Source organism: Mugil cephalus, chromosome 9 (assembly GCF_022458985.1).
Source record: "Mugil cephalus isolate CIBA_MC_2020 chromosome 9, CIBA_Mcephalus_1.1, whole genome shotgun sequence".
Lineage (NCBI taxonomy): Eukaryota > Metazoa > Chordata > Actinopteri > Mugiliformes > Mugilidae > Mugil > Mugil cephalus.
In genome coordinates this window covers 1,467,908-1,489,456 of record NC_061778.1, presented here as the reverse complement: position 1 = coordinate 1,489,456, position 21,549 = coordinate 1,467,908, and the positions used below count along the sequence as shown (strand labels likewise).

The 21,549-nt window shown below is 41.1% G+C and overlaps 1 protein-coding gene across 3 annotated transcripts in view; it reads left to right on the top strand.

Annotated features, from left to right (window-relative positions):
* Window positions 1-21,549, top strand: part of si:cabz01090165.1 (uncharacterized protein LOC100333421 homolog) — a 295,771-nt gene that overhangs the window by 153,555 nt on the left and 120,667 nt on the right. For all 3 annotated transcript variants that reach the window (XM_047594882.1, XM_047594880.1, XM_047594881.1), the window contains one exon: window positions 9,198-9,377. The gene's annotated coding sequence lies outside the window, so the exon portion shown is untranslated. The remainder of the gene's footprint in view (window positions 1-9,197; window positions 9,378-21,549) is intronic.

Here is a 21,549-nt window from a genome sequence, read left to right as displayed (position 1 = left end):
CGTGTCGGCAGGTGGAGGCTTTGTCTCCAGATTGTCGGGTCTGATGCAGAAGTCTTACATAAGTCTGGTTTCTAAGTCTGAATTATTTTTAGTCGGGGCAAAGGACGCCACGTACAGTAGACCTCCTTATCGTTGGCGTGTTCACGAACCAAAGGCGGTCACTCTCCTTTCGGTCCTCGTCATATGACTTTACTCATCCTCCAGAGACCTATTATAATGAGCTCCACTTCTTCACACAGCTATGCCCACTGTGTATTTTTGAAAGTACGTTCTTCCAGGCCTTGCTCATCCTGTGTCTCATCAGCCCTCCAGGGCCTCAGCGGGGAGGAAACCAGGACACCTCTGACGAGCATTTGTAACTTTATGGATGGTTTTATTTTATCAAGGTAAGAAAAGGATCTGCACTAAGGGAAGAAAAAGAAAGACCCAAGGTGTGTTGACTCAGATTTGAGTGAATACAATGCACCTTCAGAGGAGGACATGAGAATAATTCCTCCTCTGTTAGTGTGCTCTTTTATTTGTGCTGTATTTCTGTTCCAGTTTAGCTATTTGAATGAAAGCGTAATGATTTTGTCAGGGGCTGTGGTATTGAAGGAGTCAGATTGGGCTGATTTTTATAGAGGGGGATGACTGCGCTCAGAGGTTAGAGATTTTTCCAACACATAGACGTGATGTTGGAGCAGAGCCACAGAGTTGACAGCGTCATAATTTTAGAGTAAAGGCGGGTTCATAGGGGCACGTTTGTCTCCAGACGTGAGAGACGCAGGTTTTGCCGATGAAATGAAAAGCTGCCAGTTTAGATTGATGGGCGTTTCTTTCCGTTATCTCGAAGGGCAACGACGTGGTGAATCCGATGTGGTTTCAGACGGACGGGAGGGTTTTTTGGCTCAGGAAGGTGTTTCAGTCTCAGATGCTTCACTGACATGACGATGAATTTTGTCATTTTAACATCGTGTGATTTATCAGAGGCAGGGAAGGACTTATATCAGAGATCACGTACCCTGTTTTTTTTGGGTAATGATTCATTTCAAATCAATAATGTCCATCAGAAAGTCTCTTAGATTAAGTCTCTTAATCCACAAGATGAAATAGAATTTCATTTGATTAACAATGATCCAAAAACACATCAGCGAGTCCACCTCTGAATGGCTGAAGACAAACTACGTGGAGTGGCCTAGTCAAAGTCCTGACCTGAATCCTACTGAGATGCTGTGGAATGAACTTAAAGAGGAAGTTCATGCTGGAAAACCCTCCAATGAGGCTGAATTACAACAGTTCTGCAAAGATGAGTGGATCAAAACTGCTCCACAGCTGGAAAAGATTCATTGTATGTTAACACAAACACTTGATTGTAGATGTTGATTTTTAGATTAAGTGATTTATTCCAAACATATAAATGATATGTATATATGAGAGATAGTCAACACAATCTTTAAAATAAAATAAAAAATAAATAAAATAAAAAGGGGTAGGAAGAAGTGCGACTTATTTACTCCCACCCTTACCCCATAAATTATTAATAATAGTTGTTTATCTCCCTCCTCCTTTTACTATGTGTGTGTATTTATATATACATACATTCATATACACATGCATATATCTACATATATACATATCCAAACATACAAGTATACTTTAATACACACATATATTTTATATGTATATGAATAAACAACAATAAATACCATGTAGGCTTGGATTTAGTTTTCCCTTAATAATGAAAACCTTCATTATAAACTGCATGTTGTGTTTACTTGTGTTGTCTTTGACTAAACTTTAAATCAGTTTGATGACCTGAAACATTTAGTTGTGACAAATCAGGAGGGGGTAAACACTTTTATAGCGTCACGTATCTATAAATATGTGTATGTGTATCCATTAATCTATAAAATGTCATTTCTGTTTGATTCCAGTCATTGTGATCATTTTTATAGCTGTATTTGAAATAGAGTTGTCTCTGTGGTCATCGCTCTGTCTGTCATTAACATAACGTTTCTACTCACTTTTATTACATGTTCACTCTTTCCACAGTTTAGTTCATATATTTCATGAACGTGTGTAACATTTTCAGTCGTCTCATTTCCCATCTCACATTAAACCAGGGTTCCTGCTTGTTCTGCTGTAGTAGTAGTAGTAGTTTGTAGTAATCTGTTTAGTTTAATTCTATTTTTCTCTGACTGTGATGAGGAATCGAAGACATTTTGTTGAACAGCCTGTATTAAAAATGGATCAGATCATCAGAACATGAGTTTTAACTCCTGAATATTTTTATTAAGGTCAAGATTTGATGTTAAATTCTATTTTGTGTTATTTTTTTGCACATTCTCTCTGTGTAAATAATTCTGATTTGAGATATGAAACACAGCCAGTTAGTGCCTTTGGGTTCTTCCACTGGTTCCTGTTTATAAACCTGTGCCTCACCACCCTCAAACCTAACCTCACATGACAGATCTCTGGAGCAGTGGTTTAACCAACATATCAGTTATTTCACCTGAGCCTGAACACATTCTTTCTCCTGCTTCTTTTGTTCGGTTTAGTGTCGTACCAGCCCACACAATAAACTCTACATTCCCACTTTGAAAACAAACCCAGAGGGGACATTATTTTGGTCTTTAACACATTGTTGAGGTGCCAGCTTTGATTATTGTAGTGTGCGACCCTAGAATATTTTGAGCCACTATGTAAAGTTGTGATATTAGAGGAGTATGAGTGTTGTTTGGCTTGAAACACGGCTGAAAAACACTTCTGTTGCCAGATTGGAGAAGGGGCTGCCAGGTTGAGGCGGCATGATGTTATACATTTTGGGCGCTGATGGTACATGGCGTTTATTTGATGCCATGATTCATAGGAGAGGGCTTATTTATACAGCGTGAAGCCGCCAGTTTGGAGAAACAGATGGAGCCATTAGGTATACTGAGGCAAACCGGATCCAGCTTATTTTATTTTCAAGATGGCGCCAGGTGAGCTCTGCAAGCTGAGGCTGAAACTGCTCTCCGTGGCACCACTTCCAGTAATATCGGCTTCAAAGGGAGGTTATTTCCCTCAAGAGCGTGATGACGGGAGTTATTCACACAGTGTGGGGTTTGCAGGTTAGGTTGGTGTGAGCTTGACCTCAGATATTTTCAGGAGGGACGGGTTAATAGGGCACATGAAAGAGGGGTTATTTAGAGCAGGAGTTGTTTTTTCTCTTCCAGGTTGGAGCAGGTTGCCAGTTTAGATGGATGAGTCAGAGTTTGTGGTGAATGACATAAAAGCAGAGAGATGTCAGGGCTGCCACTTCACTTCACTTCACTTCGTGTACTCTTAAATTCAGGATGGGGAATGAAGATATCAACACCTTTTTCTTAAGTTGCTGGTTTGGGTCATTGCTCACAGCTTTTGAAACTGAGTAGAGGAGAGATCTTAAAAATCACTACATGGTCTGACTTTGCTTCTTCTGTAGAACGTGTCTTCAGGTTGGAATGAAAGCAAAGGGGTCTCATCAGTGGATGTAACTGGAGCTCTTTACTTTAGAGACACAAGATGTCCATAGAGAGCTTTGAGACACGTAAATTAAAGAGAGGACGCTTTCAAAAGTATTTCTTTAAATCAATTAACTCCATAGTAAGTGCAGAAAATGGGGAAGACACAAGTAAATCAATATGCATCATCAACTCTGGAGCCTTAATCAGTCATGGGGTTCCCCAAGATCCCATTTTAGGACCACTCCTCTTTTTATCATATATATAAATTACTATGTTAATTCATCATCTGTATTACATGAGCTATTATTTGCCGATGATGCAAATCTGTTTGTTTTTTGTTTGTTTGTTTTTTTCACAAAAATCCAAAACATGTCAAAAAAATGTGAGTTAGTTAGTTTAGGTGCAACAAACTTTCTCTAAACATCAGCTGAACAAACTGCATTGTATTTCATTCCCATAATAAAAAAAAACTACATTAAACAAATCTCTCTAAACAACAAATCTGAAAGGGAAGCTGGTTGTTCTTTGGACAGATGTTGTCTGTCCCTGTGTCTTCTGTCTCTTCCAATAATCCAAACTGACTCTGTTGTTTCTCTTGGGGCCCATGATTGTCTTCTATGACTGACTGGATTTTAGGACTAATTGTCCTGCTCTCAGATGCGTCCCTGATAAATTTAAACTTCCTCTTTATGCATAATACAGTGTATGTGATTTGTCACTGTTGCCTATTGTACAAATGAATCAGTAAATCTGAGGTGTGCTTAAATGAACCAATCATAATCTTTACCTCAGTGCAGTGATCGCGCTCTAATATTCACCTCTCAACAAGCAGCTTCATCACATTGATTGAAGGTGGTTTATGGGTTTTCCTGCATCTAAACTGAAACAGCTGGTCTTGTTTTAATCCTTTACAGGGCACTCGTTGAAATACTTGGAAATACTACATTTCAACCCTAGAGTGTTATTGACGGATAAGAAAATCCAGATGAATGAATGTCTCATATCTGGTTCCTGGTCTCATATTTGGTTCCTGGCCTCATATCTGGTTCTGGTCTCATATCTGGTTCCTGGTCTCATATCTGGTTCTGGTCTCATATCTGGTTCCTGGTCTCATATCTGGTTCTGGTCCCATATCTGGTTCCTGGTCCCATATCTGGTTCCTGGTCCTTAAACTAATGTAAACATGTATTTGTCACATCAGAACATCAGAGCTGATTCAGACACTTGTCAACATCATCACATTAGAAACATTAGGACACTTGTTCTTCTTCATGGTTCCTAATAAACCAGTTCGGAGGGGGACCTTGTAGACCACATTAGACCCTGATTAGACCTGACAATGTTTCCTTGATCTTCTCTGATTGGCTCAATGAAAACCACATGACAATAAACCTCACTGAGAGGAACCAGGACACCAAGTCACCACACATGGTTCCTGGTCCATGGAGGGTTAAAGAGCAGCTGCAAAGTTCCCCTTGTAGCTTCTTTACAACCCATTAGACACTTAAAGCCTCAGACTCTCACATTCTAAACCTATGTGACAGGAGTGTAGTGAGAAGTTAAATCTGAGTACTGAGCCAGACGGTGACACCAGAAGTGAAGTGAACTTTGTGATCACAGCTCGTCTGATCTGACAGGGAAATAAAAATCAGTGTCGGTGGAATACAGTTTCTTTTCATTGTGGGTTAGAGCCAGGTGCAGTGTGCACTTACACTTCAGGCCAGAGTGACCACATGATATTAATAATGACCTTTAATTGCTAGACTTTCCAAAGACATGAAGTGTTTCTATTCTAGATTGGATTCATTTGTTTAAACTGAAGGGAAAGATTTGTTTCTAATATCTGGTATTTTCAGAGGTTGATATCATCTGCATGGATGCTGTGCTAACGACACCATCAGCCGTGGAACCAGCTACATGTTCCAACTTCTTAACAAAACAAACGGTTTTCTATCTTTGCTTCCATGCAAAGTCTTGGCAGAACTTTTATGTTGGCGTCATGTTCCTAGTAGCAGCTTGGATTCTCCTCATCACTTTCAACGTTGTAGTTGTTTGTCACACTATGAGTGAGGCAAACCAGATTAATCCAGTTCAAGCATCTGGACTGAGATACTAAGACTGAATCTGATAAGAACCACATTTCAAAACACAGATGATCTGTGGAAAACATGATTACTTTGTTCTGTTTTTGCTGTGCAACAGAAAACACCATTACTAAAAAGAAGCAAAATATTCCTTATATTCAATCAAATCATCTTGTATTAAGAAAAAAAAAATCTGCCAAAGGGTAAAACTTTTTTTGCTTGACAAAAATTCTTAAAATAAGCACAAAGCTCTCAAAATATAAGATGTATTTCTTTGATACAAGGATTTTTACTTTGCTTTTTGTTGTGCAGACTTTAAAACCAATAGGATTGTTGGATCAGGATTGTTGAAGAGCTTCACCAACTAATGACAGGATCACACTCATGATTATAAAGAGACAATTTGTTTGTTTGGTTGGTTGGGTGTTTGGTTTGTGCGCTGCATAACTGTCAAAGTTCTTCTAAATTATTTTGAAAAATTGAATTTTCTCACAATTAGTCTGCAGTTGTGTTGTTTCTGGTTTTGGTCTCTGCATCCCATCTCCGGTTGGTTTCCAGATGCTGACAATAAAACACGTTCAGATGCAACGTTCACTGCAACTTTTATTTTTCTTTCTTTCACACTGAATGTGAAAGATTTGTCAGCATCACAACTGTGGAGACATTGTGATGAAAATGACAAAATGAATTGCTGTTTTGTTTAATGAGGATTTTTCCTTTTAATGACCTGAGTCCAGAGGAGAAAAGTAAAAGAGGTGGACTATGGTGGACTTGTTGCCAAGTTGTGCTGATTTGAGCCGAGGCAGCAGGAGGAGGAGGAGGAGGAGGAGCAGGGATGCCAGCATCATTTTACAGAAGTGCTGACAGTTCCCAACCAGAAAATGTGCTTAGAAACCCAGACAATTTCCTGCAGTCACCTATTTAGTCTTCTCCACTTCAGCCTCAATGAATCTTTTTATAAGTGTGGAATCACTGTTTAGGAACTGGGCCAAAGTCATCTCCCATATGTCTCTGTGGGAGAAATACTGGAAACTTAGTGTGAGAAGGAGAGAGGCGTTTAGTGACGAGGTGACAGACGGGAGAGATGTAAGTAAAAGAAGGGAGACGGTTTAGAAGCAGTGGAGGAGACTGAGATGGACTTCACACCGTCTGCCTGTGATGTTGTTAATCCCTGAGGTTTCAGTCTTGGCTCTGTTTGTCCCTGAGTGAGATAACAGTCATGTAGAGCCTCGACAAGCAGCAGGCAAGGTCAGCATTCTTCTTCTTCTTTTTTTTTTTTTTTACCTGCAGCTTTACCTGCGCTGACAGCAGGACGCACAGCTTCCTTTTTACTCTGACTACAATCCACCACTAGAGGGTGGATCAGCTGATGCACCAAAACAAACCAGCAGCTGTTGACTGATTTCCTGCTTATTGTACATGAAGATGAATCTGAATGAAGTGTTTGAGCTATTTATGCTCAAGATAACTGCAGCGAGAGAGGAGGAGGATTTAAAAGAGAATAAAAAATACTTTATCCTTTCATGAAGGAGGAAGTTCAAAACACTAATTACTTTAATGCAACTTACCAGCATCCATTTAATTAGCCAGTATCTAAATATCTAAAAACTAGAAGCCAGAGTCACACTTCTTCTCACGGGTGGTCGGTTACTCTGCTCTACCTCCACCAGTTACTAAGAAATGTTGGATTACACACTGAACTTCTGTTTTATTGATTTTTTCCTGCTCTCCCTATGACATCACTTCCTGGAGCAACTGTCAATGGCAACTGTCAATCATCACGATGTCACATTCTGTTTATTAGCATCAAATAACTAAAACAAAAACATACGTCAGTATGTGTACGTACCATCCACTGGCATGCAGTGGGTGGGGCTTATACGACATATACTGCATTTAGCCACCAGGGGGCTCCACATGATTTAGTTTCACATTAGAGGAGCTGTCATGGCGTCCACTTCTTATGTAGTCTATGAGACGGAGTGAATCCACAGAATGACTGTGACGATGCTGTTCAACCTACCTGCCAAATACCTAGAAAAACTCCACCAAGAAGAACCAAACACTGAACACCAAAATTTACCAAACTTTTAAAGATAAAGAATTAGTGAAAAACTGTTTTTGGAGGCGGCCTCACTTTAAGTTCAGCACCTAAAACGTCAGAGACTTTCCACAGTGCTGGTATCTGTCTTCCTGCATGTGTTTGTGTTCCTCTGTTGAGACATTTACAAATCAAACCATCTGCTTTATGCTATTGTTCATATGAAAGTCTCATCTCATCAGTTTGCCTCTTCAACTTCAAACTTAGTATTCAGACGTGTTTGTCTCCAGTCATGATTGATTCTCTCCCCATCACCTCAGAAAGTTTAATCACAGTGATTGATAAAAAAAATAAAATAACAAGGACTTCCTTCGGTGCTGTTGACTGTCGACACAACAATGAAAGGGAATCTGTAAACCAGTTGACTCGGTGTTTGTTCCTCTGCTCCCATCTGTCTTCCTGTCCTCAGTCGTGCGCTTCGGTGGAAATAACTCAGACAAGAGCCATCTGTCAGGGATGTGCTTTCAAAACGCTCCAGAGAAACAACATGTGGCAATTTCTCTACGATTTAAATCCAAGACTGGAAATAATAATAAATAACAGATGAACTGATCAACCACATTTGTGGATTCTTAAATATCCTTGAAAATGATAAGGATCCACAAATGTGATTGATCAGTTCATCTGTTATTTATTGTTATTTTCTGTTTACGAATCTGTTGCATTCATGATCCATATTTAAACTGTATTAGTTTAACTTCAGCCTCCTCCCAGTCTGTAGACGGCAGATCTGACACTGCTGCTGGTCAGAGCCTTGATTAAACAACATGGAGGTTTAACTCTGCATCCAAACACGCAACCAGAGAAGGTTTGATGCTTTTAGGAAATCCTACAGCTTCAGTCGAGTTTAGTTGAAGGTCTGTGGGTTTGGGTTATTATTATTATGACACGTTTTTTTTTTTGGTATCTCAAATTATGTTTTAGATTCTAAAATAAAGAACAGAAATTTATTTATTTATTTAAAAAAGCAAAACTAAACCATACAAAACAATTTAATTCACCTCTGGTCCTTGGAGGCTACTTCCTGGACCAGAAAGACCTGGACCATTGTTTGCAATGGAAGAGACTACTTCCTGCTTCATTCAGGGACCATTTTTTTTGGATTTCAAAATAAAAGTCTAATAATAGCTGTTTTTGTAGTTTTTGTTTGTGGTTGTAAACTTGAAATACCAAATGAAACGCCCAGACCCTGAAGCCTCCTCCTCCTCCTCCTCATCCTCCTCCCCCTCTTCCTCCTCCTCCTCCTCCTCCTCCTCCTCCTTGTCCTCCTCCTCCTCCAGGTGTCTGTCCGTCCATCTGTCTGTCTGTCTGTCTGTCTGTCTGTCTGTCTGTCTGTCTGTCTGTCTGTCTGTCTGTCCGTCCGTCTGTCTGTCTGAAGTTTAAAGGCTGATTGATTCCCAGGCTTCAGTTTTGTGGATTTCAGCTGTTCCTCTCTAGACTCTGAGCTCTGTCACTCTGTCACTGATGAGATGAGGAATGTGTCTCCCTCTGTTCTCTCCTCTGTCTTCTCACCACCACTCATCCTCTGCTCTTCATCTCTCTGTGCAGGCATATTGACTGACAGCTGATGGGGCCAATGACAGATGTGGGGACTCTTAAGTGGATCTAATCTAGTTGGGCGCTGCATGGACGGGAACATGAACCTGGACGAGCACCAGCTCTGCTTTGGGCCCCGTTAGAAGTGGACCACCTCCCCCCCGCTGCCCCCCTCCCCTTCCTCATAAAGAGGTAGGAACGCTGCCTCTGTTTGATTGGCCGAGTTTGTTAGCGACTAACCAGATCTAATTGCCTGACGTTAATTAAGAGACTGCAGCTGGTTTCTAATTAGAGACAAACGCGGCGCTGTTGGTTTATCATGTCTGCTGAAACTTTATTCATGAATCTACAAAGGCTTCAGAATCCACCAGCTGCAGAACGTTTTCTTTTGTCTTTTGTTTTTCTGACCACACACACATGCTGCCTTTGTGGAAAAGGGATTTTTAATACGGCTGAGCATTTGAAAATTCAAAATGATAATGACACATCTCTGGAGCTCAGAAAGACTTTCACCAAACCCAAGTAGTCATTCATCAGAACGGCCTTTGTTCCGTTATCTCGTGGCTTTTCGTGCAGACTGCTGCGTGATTGTTGAAAGAGCAGCAGCTTCCGAACTGTTCGCTTCAGTGAGTCAATGCGTGGATTCATGCACTCACAGGGTTTAGAGGGTTTGATGCTGGTGTTATTGTGTTCTACATGTTGTATTTACACAGTGTTTAATTCGTTTGGACCTCACAGACGAGATGTTCTGTTCATATTGTTGGATGTAAGTCCCTGTGGCTTTAAGGCACAGTTGAACACAGCATGAGTCTGTGAACAGTAGGAACCTGCAGATGAAGAGCTCCCTCTTTTAACACGGCTCCCTGAAATATTTCAAACTGATCCACAGTCAAGAAAAAGTCCCAGAACGTCCACTGTCTTGTCTTGTCACATTTCCTGTTACTACTTAAGTATAAAAGTCATGTTTCTCCAGTTAATGCTTTTAATCTGAAGCTGCAGCCTCTCAATTTTTTGAGGATGTTCTGCGTTTACATCCAGATATATCTGCATATCAGTGGGTCATTTATGGTTATGCCTCATTCACAGACAGACGCTGTAGTGACATTTATGTAAATTCAATATAGGCGAGTTGGATGCAGAGCACCGGGCTGTGCTAGACACGTGACCAGCCCTCAGAGATTAATCATGTACAACTTGATGTATCGGTTGTTGCAGCATTTGACACTGAGACATTCTGAAACGTCCCCTCCCCTCTTGGTTGGAACAGGTATGATGGATCACTCTTGTATTTACATGTATTTTAATGCTGATGGCTGTAAGCTGGGTCTTTGCTGCCTGCCTTAATAGATTTCTCTGCTCCAGCAGTAATTCGATGGTTTAGTGCGTGCAGTCTTTTTTTTTATCTTCATTCCGTCCAATAGAGAAACATTAGAGAAACTGTGAAATGACTCACTGTATTATAAATTGGAGGATCAGGATTAATACTCAGTTTGCAGACATAACGTGGCCCTTCTTAGCTTTTCATTTCACCCCAGAGAATGGGGACATTGATGAAACTCTGCAGACGCACCTGCTGAGGTTCTCACCTCCAACACCATCAGCTCCACTTAACCTTGTAGTTTGGGTGGGGATAAAAAAAAATAAATAAAATAAGGCCCCAAAACGATTATCATCCAGTATCATCGAGTTTCCCATCACAGCTTTCACACACATTATTTTGTCATTGACATTAAAAGCAGAGAATGGGAATAAAAGGCTGTGTTTAAACGCTGAAACCCACAAATCTGCAGCAGGTTGGTGCTTCACGGGCCCCAGGGTCACCTCAGAAAGCTTTTACATCAGCGCATAATAGAAGAAGAAGAAAGCGTTTGAATTGGCTCACAATTAGTGTGTCTCAGTGTGTGCATCCCCGTGTATGTGTGTGTGAGACAGTGACTTAAGCTAATGCTGCCTTAATAGCCACATTAGCTTCTCGCTCCCACTGAATCGTTTGAAGCAACTCCGACAAGCAAATAGGTCCATTAGGTAGCTATAGATCTCCTAACACACACACATGCACACGCACGCACGCACGCACGCACACACACACACGCACGCACACACAAACAAATACACACACACCCACGCTGAGAAATTGGCCCCCGTACAAAACAAACCCTGAACACTTCATTTTCTTCTTCTATTTCCCACTAAACCAGTGTGTGCTCACAATTTGCTTTTCTTTCATTAAGACACACACACTCTTTTTCCACACACACACACATGAAGAGAGCGTCATATCTTTCCCCACAGCCACTCTGTGTGTCACTGAAGACTTTTCTATCACATCTAATTTGTCGCCGCTGTCACATCCTCTGCTGCGGTGACAAGAGTTCCCTAATGAGACGGAGAGCTGGCTGTAATGGCAGGTGTGGGCCTTGAATCAGAGTTACAGTAATGAGATGAACAGGTCTAATGGTCACAAGTAGAATAATAAGAAGAACAAGACGCACAGCGAGAGCTGAAGCTCTGACGAACAACAAGTCACAACGTGAGGAGGAGGCCTGGTCGGGCTTTAACCTGATGGATGAACAGATCATTTGTTTGTGTGTTTGTTTGTTTCATGATTATGTAAAGAGAAAAAGTTCCTGCAGTGCGACTAAAAACAGTCTCATAAATCCTCAAAACTGAGGCTTCCATCTGTGAGTCAGGTCCTTAAGAGCAACAACTGTTGTAATGACAAGCAAAAAAATAAAAACTTAACATCATAAAGATAAAACCTACTTCTCTTTCAGTTCTGAAGAATCAGTCATAATCTTCACTGAAGCTTCTCTTTAGACTGTGAAGTTAAAACTGTCCTTAGCTCACGTAAACACGTTAGTGTAGAACAGTGATTCTCAACTGGACCCCTAGTGGTCTGTGGTGTAATTACAAAGGGTCCGTGAAAATAAAATATCCTTTAAAAAGATCATATGACATTTATAGAAATAATATTATTTTACTCAAATGTGACTAAGACTTTATGTACCTGAACTACAGAGGGTAACATGATTTTTTTTCTCTAATTACATCTGTTTCACAAGTGTATACCTTATTTTATTAAGGATCTCGCTCCCAGGTTGCGTTTTTCAAAGTTACTACATGACGCTTTTGATACAAACTTAACACAATCTGCATCTGTGTTAAATTCTGAGGCTCCTACTGTTTCATTGTGCAGACACCATTCACCTCTTAATAATGCTCTTATTGTGACACATCTGCAAGAAGGTGTTGTGGGAAACTCGTTAACGTGCAGTGCATGTTCAGTTTAGCTTGAAATGAAGCTAAGCTAGATTGGTGGTGGAGACATTCCTTGGGCTAGATGTGTGTGTGTGCATCAAAACCAGATGTCAACTATTGTTTTACAGGCTGAGAGTCATATTACAGTTTGTTTCATTGTCAGGAAGCTGTCAGTGTGTCATGGGTCTGCAGTCTGGTGGTGCAGCTGTAGTTTCATTAACCTGATGTTTATGCTGCTGCTGAACTTTGAAAACACTCGTGGAAGTGAAATATGTCAGCGTGTGGGTTGTTTCCTCTCAGTGAGAACTGAAGGTCAGAGCTGGACTCAGCCGAGGACACGTCCCTCTGCTGGCTGCTGCTCCACGCTACCTCCTCCCTCCACGACTTTATAACTTTATTGATCTGGACAGAGCAGTGGAGCAGACAGGACTATTACAGTAGGACGTGAGGACGCTGGTTTCTTTCATGGTCACTCAGCTGGAGAACCACCGACGTCTGCATCTACTTCTTCATCTCCTCCTCTTTCTTCTTTCTTTTCTTCATCTCATCCCTCCTTCATCTTCATTTTTTTCTTCTTCACCTACTTTAAGTATATACACCACCAGTCAAAAGTTTGTAGACACCTTCTCATTCACTTCAATGAGACTTTTGACTGCTGGAGTATATTTAAATGTCATAATTTAGAAGCAGATTTAATGTGTGACGTATGTGCACATGGTGTAAATACCTTGAATGATGTTTTGTGTAGCTGAGTTCCCTCCGTCCTCATGTATATGTGTCAGGGAACATTCAGGCGCTCTGCTCTGTTCTAACCGTTCGTTTTATTATTTAATGTCAGCGACTGCGTCTCTGTGGCTTTTCTGCTGGCTCTGCATAAAAACTTTGACTACAAGTTGTACTCCAGAATAAAGCTGCAGTTTGTCAGTTATAATAGTGCTTCTTCAGCAATAACACGCGTCCAGTTTTGATGATGGAGAGGCAGATAAAGTGGCTCCAGCCGCACGTCTCTTCCTCAAGTGCCTGTCTGATAGAACAGGAGAGAGAAGAAAGTCAGTGTCCTGAACTGACTCAACATTTAAACGCTCCACTTTGGACTCGGATCCTGTGGTGTTTTCAGTACAGTTTGCATTCTGGATGTCTGCATTGATGTGTATTTAAAGAAAAGTAGTTTTTTTTTTTTTTTTTCAATTCCTGAATCATTATTTTCTTCTTCTGTTGTATTTCCAGCAGATGTGATGCTCCGCAGCAGCATAACCACCTTCTCTTCTTACTTCCAGTTCCCCAGATCTCTCCATGACCTCAGTAGACTCTCAGCCAGCGACGGTGCAGGAGACTGATGTTTCCGTTTAGTTTGTGGTTGTGTTTTTGTCTCATGAGGCTTAAATCTGTTTTGTGAGTCTCTTGTTCTTTCCTTGGATGGATTTATCATCCACACCGTGGGCGTCGAACCCTCTATTCAAGCTGTTGGTTGTAGATGGACTGTGATGGCTGCTCTTGGTTTTCTTCTGAGCAATTTGTTGCTTGTTTTCTTTGCGTTTTAATTTGATTTTCTGAACTCTTGGATGTGTGAACATGTTTGTTGCATCCACACATCAAATTATTGCTGCTCATCTTCACACCAGAGCTCAGTCACTTATTGCTAAGACTGAAATCTCTTATTTTCCCCTTCTTTATTTTGTTTATTTTATTTTTTTTTGCCTCATTGCTTTTCACAGTCGGGCTTTGAAATGTTCTTCTCACACTGACTCTGACTGACAAGCCAGAAAATAAAACGCTGTCACACGGCTGCACACTGATGTTGGACGACTTTGAGTTCAGTGTTCTGTCAAATTCCAATCAAAGAGCCCAAACTATGGAAACTCTTTAATTGAGCAGCTTTGTGTGCAGCAGTGACACCAGAAATTGCCAAAACCAAACTTTTGACACTTTTCTGTTTAGCTTCAAAGAACTCACAAATGTTTACTGTGAGCTGGAGCCTCTTTGTTATTGAATTGTTTGGTCTGTTTTATATATCTGACATCCAAAAAGTCACCAGGAGGTTTCTTTTCACTAAGTGACTCAGCGTCTGCAGTCATACTATGGTTCGCATTGGATATATAGCACACAGTTCACATATAGAAGATCTACAAGATCATTAATGTCGTCCTCATCAAATGTCCTGAAATTGATCCCCTCCCCTTAGATTCCTGAAGTCTTCCCTTAAATCTTTCTTTCAGTGGAAAGGGGAGCTCGTACCTTGTGTTCTCTGCTTTTGGTTCTGAACGTTGCGGCGTTCAGTGTTTGTTGTCAGCTGAGTGGACTCCATGGTTTCTGTTTTGCAGTACTGACTCAACCACCTAGTTACTAACTGCTGTCTGAAATTCTTCCACACAGAAAACATGATTGATCACATAATTTTGGTTATTTTTAGTCTTTTTGTCAGCTTTGACTCTACAGGGACATGGGTTTGGTTTATGAGCTAAAATAAATATCTACAAAAGTTCACGTTTGAAGCCGATCATTATTAAAATGCCTGGATCATACTATAGAGCGTAAAGGTTGAACGACTTGCGATGACGTCGCACATAAAAACACAGTAGAAACTAATGTATTACAGCAATGACATGTATTCTTGACCTGAATACCTGAATGTAGCGTCTCAGACAAAAGGAGCTATGGAGGTTTTTCTGCAGGTTTATTGAAGCTGTAACTCAGGCTGCTGTCGCACACAGACCACATCAACACCGTAAACACCATCTGTCTGACACTTCTAGTATGCAGCTCTCCAAACTTTCAGCTCTACTGTAACTTCCATCTCTCACATGGTGCATTCACTGACATCGAGGACAAATAAAACACGCCCTACAAGCACAGCAACAATGTCAACTAATAGAACACAAAACCACTCGACATAAACACACGCCCTCCAGCCCCCTCGTGACCTTCTACAGGACACATGGTTAAATCTGAAGCTGAACTGTAGCTAAAGGTCTAATAGCTGCAGCCTCCTTCTCTCTGTTACCACGGATCGTTTCCTGTCCAAAAGATTTGGATCAGATGCCTTTTCAGATGCGTTGCAGTAGTACTTTAGTTGTACTAAAGGACTGACATGTCACGGTAGTATGGGCTTCATCTTTAGTGAAGTATTTCCACACACTTAATGAACCGATGACCCACTGGACTCCTCACACGTCTTCCAGGAGGCGTCCATTGTTGTTGTTGTCATGTTAGTGGCGACTGTCAAAGAGCCAGAGCTGCTAAAACACCTTCTTCTTCTTCTTCTTCTTCTTCTTCTTCTTCTTCTTCTTCTTCTTCTTCTTCTTCTTCACCTTCTTCTTCTTCTTCACCTTCTTCTTCTTCTTCACTTTATTTCAGATAACCATGTTTTTGGGGGATTTTGTTACATATTTCTCTGTTATGAAAACTGGCAGATGTGATCATTCTGATGCCAGATTCATGTTTGTGTGTTCAGACTGTGTGATTGTGTGTCTGTTTCTCAGTGATAGAAGAAACACTTTTTTTTGCCAGGAATATTTTTCTTGGCAGTTCATTGAGATTTAACGGGCACTGACATGTTTTACTGAATGTAATATTTAACAGCGGTCTGAACAGCACGTAGAAAACAATGCAAACTGCAGACAACCAATCAAATGAAGAGTTTCCCCAAGGTCTATTCATATGAACGACCATTTGACTTCCATCACAGTGTCAAACACCACACTAAACAAACACACACACACACACATGCACAATGATCTTTGTTCTTCCCAGTTTAAGGAGGTGGAGAGTTCAGCCTGAGGCTGACGTTAGCATCAGCATTGCAGCTGAATATAGAATGAAATGTGCTTTGGTGGAGCAGTGAAATGGATTAAGATTTCACATTTAAATACTGGGTGTGTTCTCTCAGTGACCTCTGAATAAATGTGACTATTCACAGCAACGGAGAGATGAGTCACAGCTCTAATGGGATTTACTTTCACAAGATAAGATTGTACAAAAAATATGAACGTGTTCATATTTTCTGTATTTTTTAGCCCCAGAGGTGGAAATAAAAAGCATTTTGATGCAGTGTTGAAATTAAATGAAATTTAAAAAGGAGAATAATAAATACCAATAAATAATACATGGTCAAAATAATAAATACAATAAACCTGATTTGGTTCCCTTCAGTAATCCACACCCTTATTATAACAGGATTATCTGTGTATTTCTATGAGAAATGAAGTTAAGGCATTTTTATATCCAGAAGGTCAAAGGTCACCTTCACTGTGACATGAATGTTCTGCAAAAACACTTTTACTAACTCCTTTAGAGTCTTATCCGCTCATATGATAGGAGTGTGGACTTACTAATAAATTAGATGTGGTGACTGTTGGTGACTTGTTCTCCTTGTTTTGATGTGATAAGATAATGTCATCTCTCAGCAGCAGTGAACTCACACAGGGAACAGAGGCCTATTCTGACTTTACCACTAAAAAACAAAACAGAGATGCTGCCAGCTTAGTCTGGATAAACACTGCAGGATTTGCAGCCCCTTCCTCATTCACCAAACAAAACCTCAACTCTGCGTGTTGTATTCTGGGAGCCGGCCGCTGAGAAATGAGTTGAGCGATGTGGGATTTCAGTCTTAATCTTCTAAATTAGCAAAGATAACTTAATAATTGCAAAAAATCTCGACCCGGCGTTGCATCTCTCTCCCGCTGATCGTCGACTCTGCTGCAGTGGGGCGCGTGCTGTAAATGTCAGGGCAATTTTTCATTCTTCATCTGTGCCGAAACGACTTCCAGAGGCTTGACTGTGTGGCAATAACAGCAGCCTGATCTGCTGCCACTGCTGCTGCTCGACTTTGCTTTTGTGTGCTAATGCTCCCCTGAGGAGCCCCGGTAGGTCTGTGTGGATGTGACTGTCATGTTAATGTTGCACTTCATCTCTGAAATGATGGAGTAACATGCTCTGCTTGTCTAAATCTGTGAAGATCCTGGCTGATACTGGTTAGAGTCATCAGCTACAGTCATCAGCTACGGCGTGTACTCATCAGAAGAGGAGGATGCGCTTTTATTTGAGTCTCAGAGAACAGGAGAGATTTGATGTTTCTCTTCTTAAATAAACTGTTTAGGATAGAGGTTTTTCTTTCTTGGCCTCGTTCGAAGGTGTTTTTGCTTCGTTTTGGAACTTAGATGCCAACTTTTTGGATTTGATCATATTTAGGTCGTATTGTGGAGCAAAGTATTTCCAGATCCTGTGCTATATTCTGCCCCTGTTTAAATTCTAATTCCTCTTCCCTCAGTCAGCAGTTTCTCTTAGTGATCCATGTCTAAAGCCGGGCTGCAGGCTGCAGGAGCTTTGGTCCAGTCTGGTACAGGACCTCTCTCTGTGACCAGGTTCAGCTCAGATAATCTGATCATCTGCACTGGTTCACACCTGAAATACCAATTTAAGATTTAGATGTAGGATTCATTAACGGCTTGCAAACTGAGTCTGCATGAAATCACATCTAAAAAATATTCTATTATTTTCAAGTCATGGAGTTGAGAGTTAAAAAGAGGAATATCTGCAAGGTGTGCATGCCAGCCTCATTTCAAAGTCTGTCTTTCTGAGCTCAGTCAAATATAAACTTTTGTGTGAATCTTTTCATTTGTGGATCAAACTTTGTTGCATTCTGCAACGACAAGTAGGAAAGAAAACCAAGAAACACAGACAGTATCTCACAATTCCCAAAAGCTTTACATTAAATTTATTTCATCAGTTTACTTCATCGTTATGTAACTGTTGTATAACTGCAAGAGTTTTATTTTAACGGCGGCTGCAGCAGCACATTCACTATTTACAACCTGCAGAGCTGTATTTTCTTGGCCGTGCAACAACCTGCACAGGCAGCGCTCTGACAGTTCGGTATATTCCTGACCTTGAAATCTGCTTTGCCATCATTTCGGGGACTGGGAGCACACAGTGTACGGGGGGAGGAGGAGTGAGTGGGGGGGCTCGGCTCAGTGGGAGGTTCGTTGACACGAGGGAAGCACACGGTGAGGCGCTGTCCTTTTTTTAGAGGAAGATGTGTCTTAGAATTGAACCGTCAGCCACTTAATGATGGTTGTTCAAAAGGACAGGAGAAAAGTGTGAATAAAAATGTGTGGGAATAATGTTTGAAATGTCTGAGTAGATCCTTAAACCAGGCACTGAGTTGGTTCCCATATAGATTATTGTTGTGCCGAATCTTTATTCACATGAAACTGAAACGGTCCAAAGTGGCTTCATCGGGAACAGCGCAACGTGCAACATATGCAGCAACGTGAATTCATGTGAGGACGTCAACAGCAGCAACATGATAAAGTATCGATGACGCAGCTTTAAATACAGAGAGAGACGTGTGTTGGACGATCTCCAGTCAACAAGTCTCAGCCGAGCTGGTGAGGATCCAGAGACCAGTTTCTTATTTGTTTACTTACACAAGCTCTTATCTCTTTCTGTTTCTGTTCATGAAACCACAAACGCCTACTTTTAATAAAAGGAATTTTATAAGGAATTAATAAGGGAATCGATAAAGAATCGGATCAATAAGCATAATGATAATTGCATTGGTATCAATAAAATCTTATTAGTGCTCATACCTAGTTGTGAGTGTAACCATTATAAAAGCATCCACAGCTGCAGCATATGATAAGCAAAATGCAAAATTCTCACAATTTATAATTTAATTTGCATGAGTGGAAGTAAAATCGTATTAAATCCCACCCCCTCTCCCTTAAATCCTTAATTGATGGTCGTTATAATGTGCTTCCTGTCTTAATTATGTAAATATATACATGCACTGTACATATACACACACACACTCATGAACATGTACGCATCTTGGTTGTTGTCCAGTGACGAGCTGCTCTCTCATTTTCAACGTGGCTGAAGTCCTGGAAGCTGTTTCATTGCTGTAGACGTCTTCACTTTAACCTGAGTCTCAGAGTTGAGACTATCTCCACTGGTGTCCGTTTTCCTTTTACTTGCAGGTTAAGTCACTGGTTGTCTTTTTGTGCGTTAACATCCATGTTGGAGACTTTAATATCTGAAGCCGTCTCCTGCTGACAATAAGTTGGTCAGATCTTCTGTGTCCTGTGAACACAGCCTCTGTTCCTGGATGCCTCCTGATGAGTGACTGGACTCTTGTAACTATCGTGTTCTCTGCAGAGTGACTGTGCTCACGTGCTGCTGAGCATTTATAATGTACCGTAGCGGATAAGAGCCCCGTGGCGGCATCACACTTTAGTGGACGTACAATGACGGGCGTAATTTGCCACGGTGGGATTTGATTTCCACAGTGATCACAGAAAATGTTGTCAGACAGCTTAATTAGTTTCCTTCAGCTCCGCGCTGTGGACTGATAACGCTGATGTAAAGAGTGGAGGGTGAACATTTTCATTTTATTTATTTATTTTGTGGAAAGAAATGAAATGTGTGAGGGTCAGATTAAAATCCTCTTGATGTGAATCAGTGGAGAGAAGGTGTGAAGTGACTGACAGTTTAACTTGAAGGTGTTACAGGAACAAGCTAACAGCTAATGCAGCAGGGAAATTAAATACTGTAAGTCACCTTGGCTTGATAAGGAAAAGAAGAACATGTTATGTCACCCTGGACAGGTTAATACCCCACAGAGCACGTGCAGTAGAGCCACGTAACGTGTGACATTGTCATACTTGCAGGAACAGGCTGCTCTCTCTGCACTTGTGTGGAGAATGAAATTCTTCGCGCTCAGTGTGTTATCCTGTTGAGAACAGAGACATGATGACCATGAAACATCTGGAAAATATGAGGAAACATCTGGTGCAGGTGTGGAAGAACAGCTTTCTGTAAAACTCTTTTAAATTGATGCCTTTTCTCTGTGCTTCACTCTATTTCTTCCTCCTTTAAATGCAAATGTGCATTAAAACAGTTGCAGGTTTCTCCAAATAGAAGCATGAAGAATTGAATCCGAGCCGGATCGAGGAGTAAATCGTTGCGATGCTGACTCTGAAACGCTGAGGATGCACAGCCAGCTCCTCCCCGCGTCTCCGTGGTTCACACGGCACGGGGATATTTTTCTTTAGTGGACACAAAATGAGGGGTAATTTGTTAAAGCTGGAGTTCTAACCTCATCCAGCTGCGGGCCCTGATCTGTCCGGCTGAGTAATGTATTCAGGAGCACATTCCTTCTGCCTGAACCCCGTGGATCTCTGGAATCAGGATGTGACTGAATATAGTGTTCCCACTGCTTGTTGCATTCTGCTGCTGGTTGCTATTGACTTTAGGGTCGTGTGTGTTAATAGCATGTTAAATTAGCTTTAGTGTTACATTTGTTTTTATTACATCTGCAGCCTTTCTACAAATCACTTCTCCTGTACATGTCAATTGTATTTCCCCCACAAATCCCATGTTTCCTGGTATTTGGTTATCGTGTAATAAAATGTGTGATTTATGCTAAATGCCAAGCGCTGGTGGTTTGGCCCTTTAAGAGCAGTGTCCCTCAGGCTCAGACAGGCTCAGACACACACCAACACACACAGTTATGGATGAACATCCAGAGTTTTGGCACCGACACTAAGATATAGTGAATGGTGAGCGGTGAGAGGTTGTCTGGATTTCACACTGCGTTGACTGGGGGCTGTGTTACATGTCTGACTGACTGACTGGCTGGATGACTGGGGGGGGGGGGGTCGGTCGATGTGAAATGTGAAAATAACTTTGCTCCAAGCATCCGAATCCAGGAGCGGCTCATTTTCTTTATGTGTCCAGCGCGTTGCAACCTGAGCAGACCTCGTCAGCAGCCCAGCACTCAGCAGGGAGCTGCATCCAGATCAGCTCGGCTCCACACAAATATGGAAAATATGTTTACATGGAAACCTCTGTTTTACTGTAATTGCATCCATAAATATTAAAGTAACAAGTTTAATGGTGGTATGTTAACATCCGTCTCAGCATGGGTTCTGGTTCAGATGTGATAATATAAACTATGAATGTTGCTTGGAACATGTTTTCACACCAACAAATCTGCATATCTAAATAGCTAATTTAATTAATTAAAAAATAAATAAATAAAGAAGTGTTGGCAGGCTTCAAACTTGCTCACTGCTGGACGAAAGAGTAAAGCTGGACTCTAATAAGA